This window comes from Nycticebus coucang, chromosome 20 (assembly GCF_027406575.1).
Source record: "Nycticebus coucang isolate mNycCou1 chromosome 20, mNycCou1.pri, whole genome shotgun sequence".
Classification (NCBI taxonomy): domain Eukaryota; kingdom Metazoa; phylum Chordata; class Mammalia; order Primates; family Lorisidae; genus Nycticebus; species Nycticebus coucang.
The window spans coordinates 25,010,769-25,018,759 of NC_069799.1; the positions used below are offsets into that span (position 1 = coordinate 25,010,769).

At 38.7% G+C, this 7,991-nt stretch overlaps 1 pseudogene; it reads left to right on the plus strand.

The window, feature by feature from the left end:
- The first annotated feature begins 200 nt into the window (after nt 1–200).
- Nucleotides 201–7,385, plus strand: LOC128573068 (ubiquitin carboxyl-terminal hydrolase 40-like; annotated as a pseudogene).
- Nucleotides 7,386–7,991: the final 606 nt, after the last annotated feature.

Genomic DNA, 7,991 nt, shown 5'->3' on the forward strand with positions numbered 1-7,991 from the left:
GCATAGCAGCAATTCACAAATGTCATCCTCAGATCTTAAATAAATTTCTTTATAATTAGAAAAAAATTAAAAATTAAGAAAATCACATTTTGAAGACACACCCTTGCCAACATGGTGGCACCCAGTTGGGGCTGGTTCATCCACTGCATGTTCTGGCTGGGACTTGGCTGTGCTCTAGCCAGGTAGTATTTAGTTGTACTATGTTTGGGGATCTATTTGGAAAGAATTATTCCAGTGTACCAAATAATCAGTATGGACAAGGGAAAAAAAATAAACACGAAAGTTTTGGAGCTGCCTGCTCCTAGAGAATTCACCAATTTAAGCAGAATCAGAAATCAGGGTAGATCCTGTCATCTCCATTCCCTTCTTCAGACACTTCATTTCACACCTGAATTCAGAGAAGCTTTATTTTCTCTTGGTCCAGAAAAGCTTGGTTTGTTCAAATATAAGGATAATCCTGATGCAAAGGTTTGAGTCATTCCTTTGCAGTGACAGCGCTTATTTGCTCAGCTTCTGGTCCTGGACCAGGAAGCTGTGTCCACATACCTCACTGATGGCTGCAGGGAGACCAGCAGTGATATGAGGCAACACGATGTTCTGACCATGACCTCATCAATCGTCGGCAGCATGGAACCATCATTAAACAGATGGTTTGTAAATAACACAACAATGGCAGTGAGAAGCAGGTGAATATGCCAGAGTCTTTTAGTCATAAGTTATACCATAAATCACAATTCCTGTAATTAAACCTGTGTGCTATACCACACGAGATTAAAGTGTTTATTACTAGAAATATTTTATTGCATCTTTACTCTTACTGTACACATAAGTCATTAAGTGTATTGTCTGGAGTTCTCCTTGTGAACTGAAGGAAACAAATATCCTGAAACTTAATCCTTGATTCAGTACTTTAAAACTTGGAAAATGGATTTGGAGAATTTTACAAATAGAAGACTGTAGCCTCAGGAAAGAACCCAATGTCTTCATAGTTGGAATATTGTCATGAAGGTTAATTAGAGAACTAATAAAAATAAAAAAAATATTAAGGAATCTTCAAATTAACACAGATATATAATTAAATTTTATTTTATTTCTTGTATTTTACATCACTGCTTTAATGTAAATATTGGCCCAGTAAAGATGACATCACTTTAAAAAGCTTATTTTGAACACGTTTTATATCAGATCACACAATTTTAGAGTACAGGGTTCAAAACTGATTTTTTACTGTTATCCCAAAATACCAGATAATCTTGTTCAGGGTAAAACTCTAGTAAATATTTGCTGAATGAATGAGTTAGTCTTCTGTGACTTACTTTTTCTTTTTCCTTTTACATATACATGTGTTTATTAGGTTTCCACCCTTTGCCTTCACAAAACGAAAAAGGCGTAAAATTCAACAAAAACGATGTTTAAGACAAAGACCAGAAACAAAAACCTCGCAAAGAATGAAGATAAATACATTCAGAAAAGAAATCAGATGATTGCTGCATCAAAATATCAAGCAATTATAACAACAACAGTGCCAAGAAAGCAACACTCACATTGTCAAGTAAGAGTATGTCCACTGTAGAGCTTTGACTCTGAGGTTCAGCATGGAGTCATCAGTTAACCTATAACTATATAATTAAATTACAAATTAACCTATAACCCTATAATTAAATTTTAGATTTAGTTTATTACTTTTATTTAGAAAGGTCATTTATATGTCTATACTTAGGTATTTTCATTATATCTAAATCATATGTATTATACAGTACTTATAAACGTATTTTAATTAGTATCACCTACAGTTTTTTCTAACGACTACCCATTTGCCCTAACCAGATATTAGAAATCAGAATTAGATATTAGAAATTTGCTCATGTAAATATAATAATCTCTGCTTGCCCTATAAATCTTATACAGACAGTGGTTTCAGCACTGAACAGTAAAACTTTAGTAAAAATTGTCTATTCTGGCAATAAAGTTTCTGTGTTTGACTCTGAGTAGAAAATTAAATGATATTTCCTGACTGTGTTATTTGATGTTTTGGAGTTATGTATTTCTACCTTTTTTTATTTCCCAAGAAAGCATTGGGAACAAAAAATACTTTTTGGCCCCACAGGCTGTGCAAATAGAAGATTTTTTAGTCAGCTCAGTTCGGAAATACATAGTAATTAAGATGTTGTGTCTGTCTTTGAGGTACTGTATGACTAACTTAGCTATAATATAATAATTCACAAAATAATTTCAAAACAATATATATAAGACACATTATTAATTAAAGACATTAACTTTAAGCAAAAAAAAATTGAAAAGTGTTGTTACCATTTGCTATTTGGGTAACAGATTGCCTTTCATCTGTATTTGTAGCATGTTATTCCAAAGCACCAAATTGTGAAAGCCAAATTTATCTCATAAATTTGTCAAAGTGGCCATGTCTACTAATGCTTCCTATTTTAGAAAGTGTGAACATTTTTGGTATTAAGTGAATCTCTACTGTGGTGGTCCTGAGGTTTCCCATGGGGAAGCTCTTCCCAGATAGAGAAATTTACCTGGTTGTTGATTTCTTCTGGCCATTTGTCCTCATTTTCCAGACACTAGAGTAACACCTACCAGGTGTGTTCATGGAGTACCTTCATAGGAAGGCTATTGTTTTCTAGAGAATCAGTAATCCTGAGTATTTAATTTACACAATAATTCTCTCCCCAACAACAGACAAGGAAATCAGGCATTGAAAGGAACTGATGAGTCAACTCTTTTTCTCCAATCTAGCATGTAAGAGGTTGAAGAAAGAATTTGCGTTCCAGCTGTCCTGTCACTCCTGCTACAGACCCAGATTGTTTAGTCACAAGGGAGAGTGAAGTATTAAGCAATGCATATGTAGCCTCAGTATTTCTTAGAAAGCCTTGGCCCACAGCTTTCCATAGGTAAAGAGAGGGTAGACTACCCTTTGCCCTGGGCATCCCTAGAGACATTGTACCAAATGGTTGCTTGTAAAGGCATCATTGTCACGGACCAAGTATTACCTGTGGACAATGTTGTGCCCATCTCAGGTTGCCAGAGTGGGCTGAGATCTTCATTCTCTCACTCGGAGTCCCAAGGTCAGATTCCAATGGCAGGTGGCATCTCTTAACAAGCATGCACCCACTTTCAACCCTCAATTCCTCAGTTTCAGACTTACCTCTGCCTGGGTACCTCTTTTTAGCCTTTACCTCAGCAAGCCCTCTTGGTCACATGACCTCCCTGTCTTCCCCGAGTTTTACTACTGACCACGGTGGAAGTGCTGCCCATTGATTCAGCCTGAGAAGAATCTGGGGTGTCTTCCTGGATCTTTTCAGGGAGTCCGTGAGGAGGTTTAACACAGACCATTTGCCTCCACTTGAGGGGTGGCTAACTAGACCTTTAAGCCAAGAGCAGATCAAGGCCACAGGTTTAAAAAAGAGACACTGTTGATGCAGCAGGGGAAAAATCCATTTGAAACACTTTACTTGATTGAGAAAGTCACAGTTCAGAAAGGGCAGCAAGGAGCGCAGGTAGTCCCCAGTTTGTACCACAACCAGAAATGGTCCAGTTTGGCCATTTCTTGTGAAAGAAAAAATATGATGTCCAAGGGTGACACCAGTCACACATACATAGTCTGTCATCTTATCTTAGCAACAAAAAGCCAGGATGTGTGTGGAGTGAATTAAAGACACAGAGGAAGGAGTGAATATGTCAAGCAGTAAGAAAAAGAGGCTAGTGTTTTAAAGGATAAAGTTGGCTCCTAATTTTCTTTGCTTCATTTTCAAAGGAGTAACTCATAACCTTGAGTAGTGATCTCAAAACCCATACCTAAGGAAATACAGCTTCAGGCAGGCAGAAGAAAATACAGAACAGCAGATTTAACACTATTGTGGCAGAATGATGCTGAATAATTGATGTTTGTCACTTTCAGCAAAAACACAGCCATCTGATGAGGTTTTAAACAAATTCTCAAAACAAAACTAACACTTACTTGGCAATTCCCTTTTCAGTTAGGCCAACCTGTTCACAATACAAAATTTTTCATAAATTTACCTTTACATATGTTATCCCTTACATAGACCATTTTCTTTCTTTTCTTTTTTTTTTTGTAGAGACAAGAGTTTCACTTTATGGCCCTCGGTAGAGTGCCATGGCATCACACAGCTCACAGCAACCTCCAACTCCTGGGCTTAAGCGATTCTCCTGCCTCAGCCTCCCAAGTAGCTGGGACTACAGGCGCCTGCCACAACGCCTGGCTATTCTTTTTTTTGTTGTTGCAGTTCAGCTGGGGCCGGGTTTGAACCCGCCACCCTCGTGTATATGGGGCCGGCGCCTTACCGACTGAGCCACAGGTGCCGTCCACATAGACCATTTTCGACGTACTGAAGCCCTATGTTTGTCAGAAAATTTTCTTCTTGGGTAAGCACCTGTAGGTCAAGCGGCTAAGGCACCAGCCACATACACCAGAGCTGGCAGGTTTGAATCCAACCCGGGTCCACCAAACAACTATAACCCAAAAAATTCTGGATGCTGTGGTGGGTGCCTTACTCCCAGCTACTTGGGAGGCTGAGGGAAGAGAATCGCTCAAGCCCAAGAATTTGAGGTTGCTGTGAGCAGTGACATCAAAGCACTCTACACAGGGTGACAGCTTGAGACTGTCTCAAAAAAACAAAAAACAATATTTTCTTCTTAAAGCATCACTTATTTTGTGAGAAATATTGTTATTAGGGTTTGTTTTACACAAAATCATTCTCTTTCCTTTTATTTTTGTTCCTTACCGCCCATGTTTCTTCATATTCATGAGTTTATTCACATCTCTCTCTTACATACTGGTTCCGGCTTGCTTTAAGTTTTTTTTCCTATTTTGAATGGAAATGTGATCCCAGTTAAGTCTTTTCTATTTAAAGGCCTGGGAAGATGGTTTTACAGGATTTAGGTCTCTAGCTTAAAGTTCAGACTTCATCAAACAATGAGTAGACCAGGTGGAAATCACTAAAAAAAATAAACAAGGCATCATCAACCAGGGAGCAGAGGGGCTTTAGAGTACCCTGTAGGATTGTATTTTACCTTCATTTTTTAAGAAAGATATAAGAGAGGGAAACAGAGGCCCTGAATATTTGGGGAGAGCAGAGGGGTGGCTCTAACGCTATGAACATGTTTGTTTATTGTGACAGAGACAGCTACCCAACAACCAGCCTTCCCACTATCTGAAAGTGGACCTTGTTCTGAAGCTGGAGCATGTCCAGCAAACTAAAAGACTTCGAGTCAGAGCTGGTTCAGGAATTTCACAGGGTCTGGAAGGTGAGTGTGATACTCCATCTCTAGGAGAGGGAAATGTCACTTCCAGGACATCTCTCTAGTAGTGAGGGGATGGCCCCAGCAGAGGCTGCTTCCTGAGCCATTCCTGACTCCAGGAACCCCTAGTCATGGTGCGGGAAGGGCTCTGGCCTGGTGGTTTCTTGCCTGAACCTAGAGTAACTCTGTTCCTCACAACCTTCTTCCATAGTAATAGCAACCATTTCAAAAGCTTCTTACTGCTTTTGGGAACTGATGCTGGCCTGGCTTTCTCTTGCTGTCTCTTCATCCCAATTTTCCGTATCAAGACCTTAAAAATCTGCTTTAATGTTCTGCTTGTGGAGCCAGAGGCCCCTTTTTATGCTTTTGAATATTAGGCCCAACTGGGGGATGGTGTGCATTGTGGAGATGGAAAAAAAAAAATGGAGCAGGGGTAGGTAAGGAGCTACATTACCTGGAAAGCAAAGAGAGTGAGAGCTGTAAGTGTAATAAGTACTGTGCATCAGGCAGCGTGAATTCAGAATGTCTAATGTTCCATTACCTTATCTTGCTGAAAATGTACACTTTCCTCCCAGATTTTGGACTAAAATATCACATAAGGGGAACAGATGTCAAGTGTGTGTTCCCTGGTTTTGGTTTCAGGTGACACAGCATAGTTACTGGTACCAAGACAGTGGAACAAATGAGCAGAACAAGTAGGCACAAGTGAGCAAAAGGTCAAAGTTTATTAAAGCACAGTACACTCCAGAGAATGAAGACATCTACCTTATCAAGTGGAGAACACCCTAGGTTAGTGAGATTTTTCCCGTTCATGACAATTTCCCAAATCTATGTTAAGTGGTGGGGGAGGGGGGTAATATATTTACTATTTTTAGTAGAAAGGGGGAAAAATTCCTGAATGGAGAGTCCTCCCATTTTTATCCCTGTAAAGCAATTTCCAGAAATTGTCATAGTATTTGTAAACTGTGATAAAAGTGGTGAAAATTTTACTGTGTTTATGAAAATGGGTCCCTTGAGGCTACTGTCACCATACTTGTATGGATGCTGTAAAGACCCCTTTTTACGGACTTGGCCATATCTCTACAGTGGGGCCTCTCTACCTCTGAGAGTCAGTTCTGTAAAGCAAACATCAATTCAGTTTTTTAAAGCCTTCCTGAAATGCATTTCTTTCCTGGCAGCCCCCTCTGGTAACTTTGTTCCAACTTATTATGGACAAAGGATGCCCTAGAATCATCTGCCCCTATCTCTTTTTAGCCCTACTGAACAGGATAAACACGACTTTAAGACATCATTAACATTTGTAGTGTATTTCTTCCGTGTGAATTATGATTAGAAAAGTATGAGAAGTATTTAAAGACATTGTCATATTCTTCACATATGTAGAATATCTCTATGAATTTTGTTATGTACTGAAATGTGTGAATACTGGTTATAAGATTCGACACTGTCTTCACAGTTGTAGGGGTTTTCTGTCATAAATTTCATATAGAGAATGATTTGAGCAGAAGTTAAACACTTGTCACATTCTTCACATTCACAGCCTTTCTGTTCAACATGAATTCTACTGGGGCGGCGCCTGTGGCTCAAGGAGTAGGGCGCCGGTCCCATATGCCGGAAGTGGTGGGTTCAAACCCAACCCCAGCCAAATATCACACACAAACACACACACACACACACAAACATGAATTCCACTGTGTACAGAAAACTATGATTACTGGCATAAAGCTTACACACACCTTCATATTGTGATTTTTTTCTCCGACATGATTTCTCTTATTTTTACTAAGGGCTAAGAATCAGTTAAAACCTTAGCAATTTATTCTTATTTGTAAGATTTCTCTCCAATATGAATCTTCTTACGTGTAGTAAAGTTTGAGCTCTGTTTAAGTGCATCGCCATACCAAACACAGTTGTAGGATTTCTCTTTGGTGTAAATTCTTATAAGCTCAGTAAGTTATGAACACCAAGTAAGGTACTGCCATATTCTTCATATTTCTAGAGTTTCCATGCTATCACATGTTTTTTTATGTACAGACTGGTTTGACCCAGAGTTAAAGGGTTTGCCACACTATTCATATTTCTAACGTTTCTCTCCAGAATGAATTTTTTTATGTACAGAGGTGTGAGTACTGGTTAAAGTCTTTTCCATATTCTTCACATTTGTAGGGTTTCTCTCCAAAATGAATTCTTTTATGTACAGAAAGGTTTGAAGAATCTTTGAAGGCTTTGCCACATTCTTGACATTTGTAGGGTTTCTCTCCAGAATGAATTCTTTTATGTACAGAAAGGTTTGAGGAATGTTTAAAGCCTTTGCCACATTCTTCACATTTGTAGGGTTTCTCTCCAGAATGAATTCTTTTGTGTATAGAAAGGACTGAGGACTGGTTAAAGGCTTTTCCACATTCTTCACATTTGCAGGGTTTCTCTCCAGAATGAATTCTTTTATGTACAGAAATGTGTGAGTACTGGTTAAAGGCTTTTCCACATTCTTCACATTTGTAGGGTTTCTCTCCAGAATGAATTCTTTTATGTACAGAAAGGTTTGAGGAATGTTTAAAGCCTTTGCCACATTCTTCACATTTGTAGGGTTTCTCTCCAGAATGAATTCTTTGATGTACAGAAAGATGTGCGTACTGGTTAAAGGTTTTTCCACATTCTAAACATTTGTAGGGTTTCTCTCCAGAATGAATTCTTTTATGCACAGAAAG